The sequence below is a fragment of the Lipotes vexillifer genome, unplaced genomic scaffold (assembly GCF_000442215.2).
Source record: "Lipotes vexillifer unplaced genomic scaffold, Lipotes_vexillifer_v1.1 scaffold180, whole genome shotgun sequence".
NCBI lineage: Eukaryota > Metazoa > Chordata > Mammalia > Artiodactyla > Lipotidae > Lipotes > Lipotes vexillifer.
The window spans coordinates 1829636-1848545 of record NW_006796149.1 but is presented as its reverse complement, the minus strand read 5'-3'; the positions used below and the strand labels follow the sequence as shown (position 1 = coordinate 1848545).

The following is an 18910-nucleotide window of genomic DNA, read 5'->3' as shown; positions in this document are numbered from 1 at the left end:
GGTCCCCAACAGTGCACTTGACTTCACAAGCATTTTATTTCTTCTTCCTCCTCTCTCTCTTTTTTTAATTCTTAAGAATTTAGGCCCCATGGCTTCATCTTTGAGCGCTGAGCTAATTTGAATATGACAAAAATAGAACAGGAAGCCAGCGAGTTTCATTAACCATCAGCCCCAAGTGCGATACTTGCAGCGTGTCATCATATTCTACCATCCTGGGGAGCCCTGCTTTCAGGGAGCACATCTGCGCCCAAACCCTCCTCCACCTGTGTCATCTCCTTCTCCTTCTCATGACCACGGGGATTTTCACCAGCAATTCTCCAAAGCCATAAATTCACCTGACCCTTGATGACTAGTTCGTCCATCACAGACATTAAGTTCAAATTAAACCTCCTTTCGACATCAGGGAGAGTTTGCGATGGAGGCACATGTACGGCTGGATTGAAACACGGAATGATGAGGTTGGTTTCCTATTTTGTATTTGAAAGTGATGATGACTGTCAAAAACTACCTGCCTCTCAGAGTCATTCTGGTTTGTATAAGGCACTTCCTCTGCCTAAAAAAAAGGCAAAAGAAAAAAAAGAAAAAAGTCAGTTCTAGAGTGACTGGCGTACAGATATTTTTGTAGGCTCTTAATACTGCCTGGGAGTCAAGGCCTAAGGCTGCCAAAAAAACAAGTGTAAAATATTTCATACAAATAGTGCTACAATTTGCCAATTTGTAGGCAGAAAACGGTAGTGCCACGGAATTATCACTCCCTTTTCTGAACTCCTGTGGCATCTCTTGTCAGCACCACACATTTGGGTATTTAATCATATGCTGCCTTGAATTACAACTTAACTGTTTCATATGTCTATGTCATTTCCCCCCCAAGTAAGCTGTAAGATCCTCAAAGGAAGGGAGAATGTCTTTAATATTTCTTCTATAAATCCTTCAGTGTCTGGCAGCATGGTATGCAAATACTAGGGTTTCAATAAATATTTTTGAATGAATGGATGAAACATGAAATCTCTACAGGTCCTTTCTGTAGGTGATTTTTCTTTCTAGAGTTTCCTTATGATTTATGTCTGACTTATACTTGCAGTCAAGAGACTATCTTTAATGTAAGCTAAAAGTTTGAATCTGGGGCCAGAGAGGCAACAAATTAGAAGTTGAGGTTTTCAGTTTGTCTTTTTTGGGGAAAAGAAAAGAAAAAAAAAAATATAGACCTTTCAATTCCTATTTTGTATAAGGTGAAAACAAAATTTAACCATGTTAAGCAACTAAACATAAATTCCTGGTTTATAAAACACCTCTGAGATTTCTAAACTCTCATTCCTTGCTTCTCACCAGCTGAAAAATAAAAAAATAAAAAAGCAAACTGTGACACCAAGAATGTATAACCAGATGGTCAACCAACAACAATATCTTATTACTTCTCCAGTTCGGCAGATTATAAAATCTTCACGACAGCACGTTACCCACACAGATTTCTTCCGGAGGGGGAACAGAACTTACAGCTCCCACGTTTTAGTAAACAAAACCAGTTACTTTGAAATGGTCCCTTTTGAAAGCCATCACTCTTATTCCTATACATCCACGAAAGCAACGGTCAAGTGCATAGACAGTTAAGCCTTTGCCCAAATAAAATTAAAATCTCATTGTCAGACTCGACTCTCGGTGAGGCTGATCCTCAATGAAGCACTCTCAAATAGGCTGATTTCTTAACTGGCTTCATTACAATTTCTTCAGGCCACAGATAGGAGGAAAATGGGATTCAAATTAGGATGAGCGCATTCTGGAAAAAAATGGCAGAGATATGTTTGCTTTTCTTATCTTATGCTATTGCCCCACTCTCTACGGAGGATCTCTCCAAAAGTCCTAAGCCTCCCAACCAGTATTTTATTTTTCTAGTCCGTATTTCCAGCTAGCTCTCTTGCCTACAAAATAAGGCCAATGTGCAGACACTAGCCTACTTGCAAATTAGGAAACAGAGCCAGCTCAAATGCAAAGAAGAAAACTGCCTGAAGAAAAAAAAATCCTCAAACCCCAAAGTTAATTTAAAAAAACCTTTGCTAGGTTAAAGAACTGTGGAGGCAATTTAGTGAATGAAACTATTTAACAGGCTTGTTCATAAAATCTGCTGTAGAGCTTAATCTATTCAAAATAATAAGAGTTTGAGGTTGTCACTCAAACTATTCAAGTACGTGGACCAACCCTCCCAGACCCCTAACTCATAACGTTCATTCAAAAACCTACCCCGGCCCCGACTCATGAACAGGGAGATTCCAGACACTTGTTTCTAAGTTTGCTGTTTGGAATTCAGAAAGTATTTTGCATACAGTGGGTTTGCTTCCTGAGTTTGTGGAAATCTGTCTAAATCCTGATGTCCCTGAGTATAACTACCCCACCATGTACCTGCCTGGAAGGAACACTGCCCCATGCCTGGCACTGTTCTGAGTGTTTACAGTTAGTCTTCCCCCATTAGTCCTCACAACCACCTCATTCTACAGGGGTGAAATGGAGGCTCAGAGAGGTGCAATAACGTGCCAAGGGTACACAGCTCCAAGTGGCTGAAGTCTGGTTTCAGAGCCACACGCCTGGCCCCTCGGCTGCAGGGCCTCCTGTGAGCCCTAACTGCCATTTAATAAGGTGCACAAACACGATGACATTTAGAGTTCCTCCTGGCTTCCTGGGGCCCCAACAGTGGTTGGAGAGGGGGCTGTGCCAGGATGAGGCGACAGAGATGAGAACCCCAGGAACAGATGAATAGAGAAGGTGAGACAGAGCATCCAGGATGAAGAGGGTAAGCAAGGATTTGGGAGGAAAACAGGGGTGGGGGTGGGGGGGGGGAATCTGAGAGGCCTCAAATTTTCACACATCACTAGCCCTGAATACAAAACATCCAACTAGAGGTTAAAATTCCAGGAGGCCCCAACTCACAAGTCTATTGTGTTCCAGAAATTTGTTTGCAAACCATCTGTTTGTAATATGGAATACACTTTTCTCCCCACAGAAATAATGTTATAACCAGTGATTAGGTCTCCAGGTTAGCCCACAAAACCTGTTTATCTGTAATGTAACTTCAGTTCTATCTATTTGCAATATAAGAGTAGCAGAAAACAATGAGACTGAAGCCATTTGCATCATATAGCAGTTTTTCTTCTTTACTTATTTGTGTTTCTGCTCAGCTGGTAGTCTGGGAACAGTGCCCAGCTGGATCAACTTTGAAATTTATTATTACAGTATTGTATTTATACAGTATTTCTGTGTTTTTTTTTTAAATGGGGATGGCTTAAATTATTGCTTTCATGCCAACAAAAAGAACAGGGAGACCCACCTCTGGAAATGAGCTGAAGTTTCCAGGCAGGTGAAATGCCCATGGGATGGGCTGGGGGACCTTGAGAATCTGACTCTATTAGGCTAGAATCTCTCAGTAAGAATTTAGCACTTACTCAACCTTGAAATAGAAACTCTGAACTCAGAAATGTAACTTCTACTTCCTGCCACTCGAAGTTCATCAGCATCTTCGAATCTAATTGTTCACCAAGAGCAGACAGTCCCTGAAGTAAACTGATAACTAAATATCTGGTAATTGGCTTGAATGTGAGCAGTGGTGTGACCTGTTCCAAAGATTCTCTACTGATACGGTATCAGAAAACTTTTACCAAGGAAACAATCCAGCCTCTCTCTCAGGAAACAGGAGACTGTGTCCATCCTGTGGGTAGATTTTTGCCACAAGAGCAAAGGTCATCCGCTAAGTGATTTGAAACAGCTGTCTGCATTTTTCAGAAGGGCACGGAGTCCAGAGGAAGGGCCAGGTGGTCCCCAGAATCAGGTGCTTTCATTAATGCTGTCAGTCCACAAGATGGAGAAACCAATCTCGACTGAAAAGAAGAGAACTGGAAGTCACTGTGAAAAACTAAACTCTGAATTGCAGGCCTCCAGAGTCAGCCAAGGGGGATGCCAAAATACGAGACCAAAATAACTTGCCGGGAAAGCTGAAAAACTGAATTTCAGCTCCAGTGATGAAGATCCAATCTACATAAGAAAATGATGCTAATAACAGAGACAATTTAGAAGATTTGTTTTTTTTTTTTTTAAGTGAAAACACCTTACTTGCCAGGAGATGTTCTTTCACATGATTTGATCCACTTATTCTTCACAAAGCTATGAAGTAGGTACAACACATTTCCCTGCTTTACAGCTGGGGAAAACTGAGGCATGGACGCCTCCATATTGTTTTCCCAAGGTCACAGAGTTAGGAAGCAGGGCGGCTGAGATACCAAACCAGGCAGTGCAGCTTCAGAGTCCATGGTCTCATCTCCTACCCTGTAATGCCCCTCGTAAGGGCTCTCACTCACTGAGCCCTCCCCAGGGACCAGGCCCTGTTTCTAGACTTTCCGGGACTTAACTCGTTGATCCTACAACCACCTCAGGGAGTAGGTATTATTGTTATCGGCTCCATTTCAAAGATGAGGAAACTGAGGCACGGAGAGGTTAGCATGCTATGAATCTCAGCAGTCTGGCACTGGTATCCATACTCTTACTACTGTGCCAATGCCTCAAAATTTTCAAAGGTTTCCGTCACAGCAATGTCATAAATGCCAAGATAAAAGTAAATATGTCCTCCCAGAGCTTGGGCCCTACGGGAAAATATAGGTTTTATTCCACTTCTCAGCATTTCTCAAAGTGTGTTCTTCGGGTTGTTTTAGGTGTTAGTGTTAAAGGAGGGTCAAGAAATTTGGGAAACACTAAATAAAATTAATGGTCTTCTCTATTGCAGGACCTCTCAGAGCCTTGAATATGCCTGTGCGCTTTGTAACTTTCCAAGACAGAAACGGATGATGCACCATCTTCCAACTTTTTTGTTGAGGGATTAGAAGTTCTAGCCATGCACACTGGGAAACCCTGCCTGATCTCAGTTAATGAGTAATAATCCAAACGGAAGATCAAATTAGAAAACTTCGGGCCTTTTTTTACTCTCTTTTTTTCCTCATCTCTCATACTAGTTGATTGTGACCCATTAATTCCAAGCATTTCTCTATACTATCTCCTGCAGTCCGCCCTCACCCATCACTTCTCACCTAGGCTCCTGCAGCAGCCTTCTGATGGGCCTCCCTCCTCCCTGCCTTCAGTCAGCCTCCACAACAACATCTAGGTATTCTCAAGGACAGAACTGATGACACCACTTCCTACTTAGGAACGCTCAGTGGCACCCTTTCACTTACACCAAACGCCTCTACCTACATCACTTTCATGACCGGGGGCCTAGAACATACATTTCCACACTCATCTCAGTACCCAATACCATGATCGAGCTCCTGCTTTCCTCTCCAAACTCATCCCCAGGCAATCATGGGTTGATAAGTCTGTCTCTCTAGCCTACAAGCTCCTAATTAGGAGCTTGTAGGACATCGGATCGGTCGCTGATATCTAGTACGTGGTGCCTCACAGAGAGCAGTTACTTAATAAACACATGCAGTGAAAACTGCCCAGCTCTTCCCGGCATGTGCAGAATGCCCCAGGGCCTGCAGCACTGGTGAAATGGTGTTCCTAGTTCAATGTCACCTCCTCCACATCTGCCCAGCCTCCAGGCAAAGCAGTCGTGCCCTCCTCTGTGTCCCCACGGGCACCTTACAAATGTTACAAAGCACAATGCATTGGTTGCTAATTGCCTGTCTCTCTGACCAGACTATAAGATCCCCAAGGAAAAGGCTAACCTTATTCACCTTGGCAGCCCCAGGGCCTAGTGCCATATCTAGTATTCCTTCTACAAATACTGTCTGAGTGCCCACAAGACATCAAACACTGGGCACTGGGGACACATGAATGCCTAAGCCAGTTAAAGCTCCCCTCTTAATGAGCTTATATTCTGTTGAGGCACACAGACAAAAACCAAATAAGCAGACAATAATTTAAATAGTTTCAAACTGAGGTAAGTCTTCTGCAGAAATCAAAAATATAGCAGGAAGGAACTACTTTAGATAGGCTGATCAAGAAAGATGGCGTTTCAGCTCAGATTTCAAGGATGAAAACAATCCAGCCACATCAAGAGTAGTGGGAACAGCATTCCAGGCAGAAGGAACAGCATGTGCCAAGACCCTGAGTTCACTGAAAGCTTGGTCTCTGCAAGGAACTGATTAAAGACCAGACTGGCTAGACTTCAGTGAAGGAAGGGAAGAGTAGAGTGGGTCTGCCAGTTACAAGCCAGTGACCTTGGGCAAATCACATGCCCTCACACTTGTGTCTCCGGCTTTCCAACTGTAGAAACGCAGATAATAATTGTTTCTATCTCATGGAGTTGTTTCGAAAACGTACATCTATTTAACTGAGGCTTCCAGTAATGCCTCAGTAAATATTAGTATAATCGTTGTTATTATATTTATTACACAGGCAAGTGAGACAGAATTTAGGTAAAAGGTTTGGATGACATAAGCCAAACACACACACACACACACAAAATCATAGAGATGCAGGAGGGATCTGGGCAGTAGGGGTAACCAGACTGCCTTCTGTGTTGCTCACGTACACCAGGTCAACAATCAGCCTGCCTTTTCCATGTAAGGAGGCAGACACAGCTCACGGCTTCTTGGAAGTTTCTCTTTTTTTTTTATAAATTTATTTATTTTATTTTTATTTATTTTTGGCTGCGTTGGGTCTTTGTTGCTGCACACGGGCTTTCTCTAGTTGAGGCGAGCAGGGGCTACTCTTCGTTGCAGTGTGCAGTCTTCTCATTGCGGTGGCTTCTCTTGTCGCAGAGCATGGGCTACGTGTGCAGGCTTCGGTAGTTGTGGCTCGCGGGCTCAGTAGTTGTGGCTCGCAGGCTCAGTAGTTGTGGCGCACGGGCTTATTTGCTCTGTGGCATGTGGGATCTTTCCGGACTCGAACCCATGTACCCTGCATTGGCAGGTGGATTCTTAACCGCTGCGCCGCCAGGGAAGCCCCTTGGAAGTTTCTTAATCACAACCCTCCTCCTCCCAAGGGTTCCTGGGGTCTCCCTATGCCTTGAGCACCAGCCATGAGAGCACTTTCCAGGGCGTATTGAAATTATTTGGTCAGTGCCTGCTTCCCACACTAACCTGTGAGCTTCTCCAAGGCAGAGCCTCATTCATTTTTGTTTCCCTAGGGCCTAGTATCTGGCCTGGTATTCAACAAGCGTTAGCTAAATTGGATTAAGAATTAAATTTTCAAGTGACTAAATTCTTGTCTGTGTCTCCATGATACCAACATAAGCTGTTTCATTGATTTTTGTTCACTGGGCTGACCAGTTAACTGGTGTGGTGGAAAACCAACCTTTGTCTTGAAACTTGGAGCTATTTCGCACACGTAAAACACATCTGCAGACTGAAACACTCACACAAAAGGGAGTTGTGGCCTTCACCCCATGTGGTTCTTTGGTGGGTGATGAGTGCACTAAAAGTTGGTGATTTAATTTCCAAATGCAAACCCTGAACTGAAGAATTTAAGGGAGGCATTCGTAAAAAATAGGTAGCAAGGAAATAAAGATGGGAAAATGATGTCTCTTGAGTCAGGAAGATCTGGGTTCCAAACTGCTCTCCCACACATTTGTTCTGTAACGGGGAACACATTCCTTAGCCTCTCAGGACCTCAGTTTCCCCACCAGTAAACAACTGGCAGCGGTAACAACCTCATCTTCCAGAGAGCAATACTGAATCCCACACGGGGCATTTCAGAAATGGTCCATTCTCCATAGAGTGGGATACAAGTGTCCAAACGTTACAAAACATCACAAGAGCAAAAACACAAAAGACTGGCAGGAAGGCTTCCAATGAAGATATGAACATCTGTTTGAACGTGGAGGAGTCGCTGGGAACAGGACAAGTACTAGGTCACCAAGACAAGTGAAAACATTTGAGGAATTTTTAAAAGCCAATCGATACATACTTACAAAAGTGCTTGCTGCCTGAGATAAGGTCATTTCAAAAAAAAAAAAAAATCTATTCCATTCAAACATATATTTACTAAAAGGGGTGTTCCTAATGGTACCTGCTTGAGTCAGGCTACGTCAATTAAAGAGATGCGAAGATAAGTAGTTTGGAGGCTGAGGTTGGACCAAAAACAACACTGGCTTCTGAGTACGGTAAGCGTTCTCCCTGTGCCGGCCACTGTCAGCTGTGCAGGCGCAAAGAGCTGGGCGCCTTCATAGTTTCAACCCCTCTTCACCTTCTACTTTGAAATACCCCCAGCTCTTCTAACAGCTGACAAACATGATGAAGAACCCAGGGGATTCGTGTCCACCCAAGACCCACCCCTCCCAGCGTGAGAAGACCCCCAAATCCCTTCCAGCATCTTCGGTAACCCAGATGCACGGGTTTGGCCTCTGCCAGGGTAATTCAGTGATGCCCCCAGGCCCGAATAACATATTCCTCTCTGCTCCCCACTGCTTCCACCCCACAGACAGCTGTCCTACTTGCTTCTGCACAATTAGTTGGCACAATGGGGTCCTCACACAAGGGGGTGGGGCCACCCCCAAACCCCATTATTATGATGATCGCTGCCATTAGAGCTGCACTGGACCATAAAGAAGTGTCACTGCACAGACTCCAGGCACGAGGACACATCCCGGATTGGAAGGAAAGGAGGGACAGATGCAGAACTAGAACCATCTTTCACCTCAAACTGTCTTCCCAGCCACTCGGCTAGATGAGGCCATAGCCTACGAAGGGGGACATCCCCAAAGTTGGAGTGTGCTCCTTTGGGTCTTTGCTCAGCTGTCGCCTTCTCCGTGAGGCTTTCCAGGATCCTCTGGTTGAAACTAACCTCCCCTGCCTCCAGTCAGCATGCCCTACCCCCTCCTTGCTTTATTTTTCTTCCTAACAGTGATTGCATCTGACATACTATTTTCTTCTTTATTTTCACAGTGTCCGTCCCCGCCTCATGCAGTGGGTCGAATAATGTGGTCCCCACAATTCACATCCACCCGGAACCTCAGAATGTGACCTTATTTGGAAACAGGGCCTTTGCAGGTGTAACTAGTTAAGGATCTCAAGATGAAATCGTCCTGGATTTAAGGTGTTCAATGACTAGTGTTTTGCCAAGAGAGAAGAGAAGGCCATCTAAGGCCACGTAAAGATGCAGAGGCAGAGGTTGGAGCTGTGCTGCCAGAGCCAAGAAACACCAGGAGCCACCAGAAGCTGGAAGAGGAGAGGGAGCTTTCACCCCTCGAGCCTTCAGAGGGAAAGCGGCCCTGCTAACAACTTGATTTTGGATTTCCAGCCTCCAGAACTGTGAGAGAATAAATCTGCATTGTTTGAAACCACTGAGTTGGTGACCACTTGCTATGGCAGCTCTAGGAAACTAACACAGCTCACTAGAAGGACCTCCATGAGGGCAAAGATTTGGGGCTGAGCTGTTCACTGCTAGAGAATCCTGGTGCTTAGAACAGTGTCTGACACACACTAGGTACTCAATAAAGATCTGTTAAGTGAATGCATGGATGCTTAAACTTTCAAGGTGGAAGGGTTTCTATAACTCAGGTTGGCCCGGAGTTCCATATTTAACCAGTCATCCACGGTGGGTCCATTTGGACCGGGCTCTGCCCTCTCCTCCCACAACCGTAAGGGATAATGTCTCCTTTGTTTCTCTTCCACTTCACTATAGTGGTAGGTAAAGGTACTGGCTTGGGAGTTAGAGCTGAGCCTAGATTTGAATCCTGGTTCCACTACTTACACAACATGTAGTAAGCAGATTAATGGCCCCCAAAGGTATCTATGTCTTTATCTCTGGGACTTGTGAATATGTTACCTTACATGGCAAGAAGGACTTCAAAGATGTGATTAAGGATCTCAAAATGGGGAGATTATCCTGGATTATCCGAGTGGGCTCAAAGTAATCACAAGAGGCTGCATAAGAGGAGGCAGGAGGGTCAGAGTCAGCAAAAGAGACGTGATGACGGAAACAGAATTCAGAGCCAGAAAGATCTGAAGAGGCTAGACTGCTGGCTTTGAAGATGCAAGAAGAGGCCACAAGCCAAGGAACGTAGGCTGCCTCCAGACACCAGAAAAGACAAGGAAACGGATTCTCCCTACAGCCTCCAGAAGGAACGAAGACCTTTCTACACCTTGGTTTTAGCCCAAAGTGAAACCCACTGCCGACTTCTGACCTCCAGAACTGCAAGATAATAAATGTATGTTGTCTTATGCCAGCAAGGTTGTGGTGATTTGCTACCGCAGCAGTAGGAAATGAATACAGAAACCTAAGGCTGTTTCCTCTTCTCAAAAGTGGGAATTGTAATAGTACTTTCTTCACAGGGTACCAGGAGGACTAAGTGGAACACGCATGGAACATTCAGGGCGCAGCATCTGATGTGCGATAAGCATATTCTCCCCCATGCATGGTGACCCTGCCTCCTGGCTGGGCCCGGACTCAAGGCAGGCTTCCTGGAGAAGGGGCACTGTAATAGCTTTCTGAAGGACAAGTGGGCACATTCTGATGGATTCCTCTACTGAAAAGCCCTCAGGGGCCTTCTCTGCTACATAGTGCCCACGTCTCATGATGGCAGACCGAACCAAAACAACTCAGGTTTCAGAAGAATGTGGCTACGGGTTACCATGCACCAGGGGTTGTCTTGGTCAAGTTTTCAGGCAATAGCAGCTCATAGGCCTTAGGGTTGTTGATTGGCCCTGTGGAGGCTTGAGGAAGGAATGTCTCTTGGGAGAGAGAGGGAAGACAGACCTCAAGACAGGAGAGCAATGCAAGGAACTGGGTTTGTCCATAAGCAAATCATTGAATTCTTTTTGCTTATTACTCTGGGGTATTGAGGATGAATATGTTCAGCGGGCAGATTTTAGTTTTTCTCTCCAGTGTTCAAATCCCCTTCTGTTACCCCAACGCTTTCAGAAAGTCTGTTGTCAGACCAGGTTGAGAAATGACCTCGTTCACAGTGTCACGTGTTGGAACAGCCAGCCAGCAGTTCAGCAGGCAGATTTTAGTTTTTCTCTCCAGTGTTCAAATCCCCTTCTGTTACCCCAACGCTTTCAGAAAGTCTGTTGTCAGACCAGGTTGAGAAATGACCTCGTTCACAGTGTCACGTGTTGGAACAGCCAGCCAGCAGATGAAAACCTAAAAACTGCTACCAGGGGCTGCTTGGAAGTCTTCTAACTGTAAACGTGGAAGAAACATGCAGAAGGATATGAGTAAATGTTAAATTTATACCAAAAAGTGAGGGGAGCCCACAGATACCTTATAATTCGCACGCCTGGGGGCTTTGTCCCTGCCCTGAACACATCCTGGGCAGGGTGGGGCATTCTGGGATGGGACAATAAAGATGAGTGTGGCCTCTCCTATGTGGCCCATTTTCTGAAGAGGACCCAGCCCTGGTTCCATTACGTGATTGGGACCGCAAGTGGAGCCCGTGGTGGTGTTGGGAGAAGTGGAGAGGTACGTGAAATTTGGAGAAACAGCCGCTAAGCAGATGACTCAGGAAGAGACGTGAGATCAACTCACTCTTTATAAAATATACTAGAAGACAGTGACCCTAGAGGGGGTAGGAGTGGCAAGTGTGGTACAATTAATGCTTGGGTTACTGCACTGCGTCTTCTATATACAACGCCATCAGGATCATCTTTTAAAAACACAAATATGATCGTGCCAGTCCTCTGCTGAAAACCCTTTAATAAGCTCCCAGCACCAACTAACAGAGTCCAAACTCAGAGCCCTTCCCATCGTGGTCCCTCCCATCTACTTCCTTGCTTCCAGAGCCAGCGCTGGGGTAACATGATTCAATTTGCCATCCCCTCAAAAGATCTCTTATTGTAGTGACTTCCCTGGTGGTCCAGTGGTTAAGACTCTGTGCTTCCACTACAGGGGGTGCGGGTTCGATCCCTGGTCGGGGAGCTAAGATCCCACAGGTCGCATGGCCAAAACAATAAAATAAAATCATCTCTTTATCGTGCTGGTCCCGCTCCCTGAACCACCTCTCACCCGCTCCTTCCCTCAGGGAACGTCTACTCAGTCCTCAAGACCCATTTTTTTCCTCTTCCCCAAGACCCAATTTTAATGCCACCTCCTCTCTGAAGCCTTTCCCAACCTAGGTTACAACCGACGGCTCCTTCCTCTGGGCCTCCGCCATAGTAGTAGTTAACATGACTTGAGTGCTTACTATGAACAGGCACCGTGCCTAGGACTTTGTGCACATCACCCGGTTTAATTCTCTCAGCAACCCTGCAAGGGAGGCACCGTTACTAGCCCTGCTTTACCGAAGAGGAGATCTGGCACAGGGAAGAGAAGAAACTTGCAGGTCACAAAGAAGCCTGGATTCGACACCACACACTCGCTCCAGGTCTGCATTCTTCCTGCTGCTGGTGTGGAAGTCACCCCCCCCTGGCTCACTGGGCACCCCAACCTGGCTAGTTCTCCGACATTCCGGCTCGGTCAATGACACCTCTGTCCCTCTGGTACACAAGGCAGATACGCATACTCTTTGCCCCATCATCTCAACAGCAAAGCCCCTGCACCTATGAGACTCAGCTCCACATCTCTTGGAAGTCCTTCTCTGTCTGACTTGGGTACGCGTTCTTTGGGCTCCAACCTAGTGCCTCGTACAAGGCCTGGAACACAGTAGGAATCCAGTGTATGTTTGGTATCATTTCTTTACTTTCTTTGTGAGGACTTAGATCGAGGGAGAAAGAATACATCTTCCAGAAAAACGGTGGCCACTTTGATATTGTATTTTTCATTTTATGGCCCTATTTTTAGTGTATCAGACTCAAGGGGGGATCAAATTAATCCCTAAGTTCTGTCAATTCTATCTTCCAAATAGCTCTTAAATCCACCTACTTCTTTCCATACCCACTACCGTCTCTCTTATTCAGTCCCCAATCTCTTGCTGGTTTACAACCACCTTCTAAGGGGCCCGCTGGCTTCCAGCGGTGTCGTCTCTAGTCGACCTTGCACCACAATGCTTGTTCTGAAACACACAAATGACCTAGTCTGTCTTCTGACTGAAACCCTGGGATGGCTTCCCAAAGTCTTTCCAACGAAATTCAAATGCTTTAACGTGGGTTTTAAGACCCCTCCTCCCCTGCCCCTGCCTATCAGGCCGCCCTCGTTAACCAACGCTCCTTAGACTGCACGCTTCCCCTACTGTCCATTAGGCCAGGCGCTCCTCCAGCTTCCAGCCTTGGCACCGTCTGTTCCCTCAGCTTCCCCCGCTTCCTCTTTACCTGGATGATATCTGCTCACACTTCAGGCTCAGCTTAGACATCCCTTCCTCCAGGAAGCCTTCTCTGACCTTAAGTTTAGGTTACTTTTCTTTGATTGATTCATTTTCACTGTACCTGTTGTTGTCTTAGTAATTGAAGTGTAACTGACCTATAACACTATGTTAGCTCCACGCGCATTTGATATTTCTATACATTACAAAATAATCACCACGACAAGTCTAGTTACCATCCATTGCCATACAAAGTTATTACCATATAATTGACTATATTCTCCATGCTGAACACTTCATTCCCATGACTAATTTTTCTGTACTGGAAGTTTGTACCTCTTAATCTCCCTCACCAACTTCACTCATCCCCCTAAGCCCCTCCTCCTGGGCAACCACCTGTTTGTTTCTGTACCTACGACTCTGTTTCTGTTTTGTTATTTTTGTTCATCTGCTTTGTCTTTTAGATTCCACATATAAGTGAAATCATACAATATTTGTCTTTCTCTGACTTATTTCACTTAGCATAATGCCCTCTAGGTCCATGCATGTTGCTGCAAATGGCAAGATTTCGTTTTTAACGGCTGAGTAGTATTCCACTGTGTATATATACACCACATCTTCTTTATCCGTTCGTCTATCGACGGACACTTAGGCTGCTTCCATATCTTGTCTATTGTGAATACTGCTGCAATGAACATAGGGATGAATGTATCTTTTTGAACTAGTGTTTCACCTTCTTCAGAAAAATACCTAGAAGTGGAATTGCTGGATCACCTGGTGGTTCTATTTTTAATTTTTTGAGGAACCTCCAAAATGTTCTCCATAGTGGCTGCACCAATTTACATTCCCACCAACAGTGCACTAGGGTTCCCTTTTCTCCACACCCTCGCCAACACTTGCTATTTGTTGGTTAGATGTTTGTTTGGTTTTTTTTTTATGTGTCCCCATGGAATCCTCCACGTCCTCTGTGCTAACCCTATTATTCTCTATTTACTTATTAGTAGATTGGTAGCTCCTTAACTTATTAGGGTAGACTGGATTATTGTTCCCAGTCCTGCAATCTCTCCTGTACTGGAATAACACACCCATACCCTTTGCCACTAGAGTAGGCAGTGTATGTTTTGCTACCCCACTGATGCTGGGCTTGGCTATGTGGCTTGCTTGCCAATGGAATATCAGCAAACACGACATGATTGGAGGCTCTGAATGTGCTGCAGAGTTTAGCCTGGGTTCTTGTGCTTCTGCCGCCTGCCTTGAGGAGAGTATGTGCAGGATGAGAGACATGGGAAGTAGACCTGAATCAAACTCTCCACCTGCAGCCACTGCTGAAGCTGACCCATGATCAAGAAAAATAAATTTCTGTTCTTGTAAGTCACTAAAAATCTGTTTGTTAACACAGTATTACTGGAGCAGAAACTTGACTACTAACACTGTCTCTATCCCTCACTAGACTACAACCTCCATGCGGGCAAGAAAGAACAGTATCCCAAGCACATAGTAGGCGCTCAGTAAATATCTGTCGATGGGATGTATGACTGAATGAATGAACGTTGGCCATTGACATCTCCGTCTCCCTAGCTGGCATGTGAATTCCTTAAGGCCGAGAACGGCACCTGATCTCTCTATCACCTAGTTATCTCACTTCCCACATTGGGTTCTTGGGTTCTTGGTAGAGGTTCAATAAATATTTGTTGAAATTAGAAAAACTGAATTTTGTGGGCTGACTTGGGAATCTGTCCTTAACTTATGACATTGTTTCTATGGGAAAATGCATTCCAAGTGCCAAACAAACTTGCAAATGAACTTTTGGAACCTCACCCGCTCATTGGTTCCGGATTGCCAGTTTTGTGGAAATCCATAACTAAACACATGTGCTGTGCTTTGCAATATGGGAGAAACTGAGAAGCTGCTTCCAGACCCAAGATATTCAGCCTGCAAAAATTCACTTTCCACCCACACAGACAAATTCAGCATAGGCTGGATTTGAGGTTCCAACAATAAAATACTAGACTTTTTAGAGCTCATTGTTTATCTAATTGCTTTTTGTCTGCTTATACTGGATGCCTATTCTTAACGTGCGATCAAAAGAAAGTTAAGATCATTTTCTTGCACCCGCCCACCTCAACAAATCCACTTTCTAGACGTGTATGAAATAAAGCCCAACCTTCTCAATAGAGAAAATAAGTTATTTTTCTAAATAAATCTGTGACATTTACAGTAAACACAGTGGGATGCTCTACAGTTATAAGAAAACAACCCCCTTTAGAATTCCTAATTTTGAATGGTACTGACAGCTTAACATGAGTCACAGATCTGAGGCTTAGTTTTATTTCACCTCAGGTCAGAACCAAGCCAGTTTGAAACCAAGTGATCTGACGTGGCTGGGAAGGGCCATCAGTCCACAAATCTGGAATGTTTTATCATACTTAATGCACACGTCTCAGCCTGCCACTGGTAGAGATTCCCAATCACTCAGTGTACTCCGTTCATTTAACATATATTTTTTAAGCACCTACTATGCGCCAGGTACCATTCTAGATTCTGGGGATACAGTCATGAACAAGACGAGGTTCCCATGCAACTTACATTTTAATAAAGGAAGAGGCAGAGAAAGAAGATCATTTCAAACAGTGATGGGGCCAGGAAGAATATAAACAGCGATGTCACTGTGAGTGAGGTGAGGCTACTCCAGACCGGGTCATTGCAGGGAGACATGTATGCTGGGACCTGATGAGCAAGAAAGAGCCAGCCGTGGAAGGATTTGGGGAAGAATTTTCTAGACTGAGGAAAGAGCAGGTGAAAAGTCCCTGAGGCAGGAACAAGCCTGGCATATTCTTAAGTCAGAAAGAAAGCTCGTGTGGCTGGGGTCGGGTGAACGAAGGAGACGGTGGCATGAGAGGTCTGAGAATAACCAAGGACCCGATTCTGGGAAGCCCTGTATTCAGGTCCTGGGAGCAAGGGAGTCAGACTGAATTCTGCGACGGAGGCCAGTGGAGGTTTTTAAGCTGGGGAGTAAAATGATCCGGTTTAGATTTTTACAAGACCACTCCTCTTGGGGCGGGGGTGAGGGGACAATAGCAGAAGCAGGGGAAGCCGTGAGCAGGCGTTTCCAGAAGGCTGGATCCCTTTATCACAGCCCATCATCAATGAAAGTCCTGATGTCTTCAACTCCTCCGGCTGTTCCCTTCACCACCTTGCTGGACTTGCTTACCACGCTCTCCCCGAGGACACTGCTTCCCTGCAGCCCACCAAGGGCTGGGGGTTTCCTCTCCCTCAGCACAGTGGTCCTACTTGTCTCTTGCTGCCTCTTCGGGATGAATCTTCTTCCCCTCTTTCCAAGCCTGGCCCCATCCCCTGCACTCCCCAGCTCAGAAGCTCACGCCATCGGGCCACCTGCCAGACCCCCCGGGCCTCTCCTCGTCAAGAGCATCCACAGGCCACCTCGCCCATGGGCAATTCCTTTCTTTTCTTGACTGTTTGCCTCCTTGGTCTCTCCAACATTGCTCCCATAGTCCTTCTTGGTGACTGGTGCACCGAACACTCTGATCCCTCGTCAGTTCCCTGACCTTCTCTGCCAAGTGCTCACGTCCTTCATCCTATTTCAGCTACACAATCACACCCAAGACCTTGTCAGTACCAATAACTCCACCCCCTCCGTGACCTTAATTTCAAGTTCCCCATAGTCCGACCACTACCGCTTCTCCAGTTCCCCAGGTCCAACAAGTTTTTGTTTTTGTTTTTTTGCGGTACGTGGGCCTCTCACTGTTGTGGCCTCTCCCGTTGCGGAGCACAGGCTCCGGACGCGCAGGCCCAGCGGCCATGGCTCACGGGCCCAGCCGCTCCGCGGCATGCGGGATCCTCCCAGGCCGGGGCACGAACCCGCGTCCCCTGCATCGGCAGGCGGACGCTCAACCACTGCGCCACCAGGGAAGGCCTCCAACAAGTTTTAAACCCCAGAACAACCTCCCCTGCACAGAGCTGGCTACCTTTCCACAACTCTCACTCCCCTCGTGTCCTCACGTCCCTCCCTAGAGCTCACTTCTGGCTTGGAGCCCAGGGTCCACTATTGTAAGTACCCAAATCCATATCACTGTCCATCCCTCGTAGGCACCCTCAGCTCTCGGCCCCGCTTTCCCCTCTTGAATGTATTTCCTGGCAAAGCCCCATCTCTGGCTAAATCTAACTCTCCACTACCCTACCACTATGCCCACGGAGCCAAACATGGCTTGTGAAAGCAAACCCGTGCTTACTGCTCTCACTTCAAAAGCAAGACAACTAACTTCAAGTGAGCCCTGGCAACTGTTCTCCCTTTCCCGGCTCTGTTCTCTCTTCCACTCTGTCCCATACCTTCTGTCTCTTCTCCCTTCCAACTCCAGGGCTTCCTCCCTCACCTCACCCATCTTACATTACTGAAAATGACGTAAAGCCACATGCAAAGACACTGTGCGTGCTTCCATCACCGACCTGCTCCTGAGCCCATATTCTTCACCTTCCCTCCCGTGACCAAGTTTGAAGGGTCCCATGCTCCCGGCTGAGGCTGGGCCCCCCGCAGGCACACAAGATCATATTTTCTTTCATCTGCTGAAAGACAACACCCCACAATCCTCCCTTCTCTCTCCTGTATCATCAGTTTCTCTCTCTCTACTGGAACTTTCCCGACAGCACAAAAACACACTGCTATTTCATGTATCTTAAAAAAACCCCAAAGCTCTCTGGACTCCACTTTTTCCTCCAACGTCTGCTCCATTTTTCTGCTGTCCTTCTCGGCGGAGGAAATTTTCTAATTTTCTAATTTTCTCTTACAGCTTTAGCACCACTTCCTGTCCTTGCCACCGTACCAGTCATCGCCTGCTAAGTCCAGTGGCTCAATACTCTTCCTCTCTTGCCTGACTTCTCTGCACGATCTGGCACAATGGACCACTCCCGTCCTCCCTTCTTCCCTGGGCTTGCAGCAGGCCACCTTCTTTAGTCTTTCTGCTTCCCCTTCTGGTTTTTCTCTCCTCATCTGTTATTTCTTCATCTCCTTGACCCCTAAACACTGTACCGCCTCAATGCTCAGTTTTCCACCTAATCCTCCTCTCAATCTACACTCCCTCTTTCATCTGGTCTGAAGACTTCACGACGTACCATCAGAATACTACTAACCCCCAAAGTCCTATCACCAGCTCGGACATCTCCTACGAACGCCAGACCTGTGTTTGCCAAAAGACTAGCCACTAGCTGCTACGCGTGGCTATTTAATCACCATCACCACTGTGACCACCACCACCATCTCCACTGCTGTCACTGAATTAACTCCTGCACAGAGCTCTACAAATATAGACAGAGAAGCTACATAAATGGAACAGATCAGAAAGATTATGGCAAAACTGCTTAGTGGGTGTGTGGCGATGCAGTGCTGTTCATGATCAGTTAATTTCTTAAACTCCAGTCTTAGGCAAGCGCCAAGAGGAAAACGTTCCCACCCAATTACAATTATTCATGAGAATCTTCCTGGCCTTGCCTCTTTTGTCTGCCGATGATTCTGAAGCAAACAGCCCGGTAAGGAGGCTCCGCAAAAGCAAAAGGGCAATTACGCGTCTTGCTGCATCTCAGCTTCAGACTTCCTCCATGAACTCTTAATTAATTCCAGCCCCGTATTTTTAGTTTGTTTCCTGAACCCCTTGCTTATATTGTATTTTCCCCCCTCCCTTCCTTGCTCTTGCCTTCCTCCCCCAAAGGCTCCCCAATTCTACCCCCAGTCTTCTTCTCTTTCCC

General features: G+C 46.0%; 1 protein-coding gene across 1 annotated transcript in view; it reads right to left on the bottom strand.

Annotated features, from left to right (window-relative positions):
* PLXNC1 (plexin C1) overlaps nt 1-18910 on the bottom strand; it is a 142399-nt gene that overhangs the window by 88052 nt on the left and 35437 nt on the right.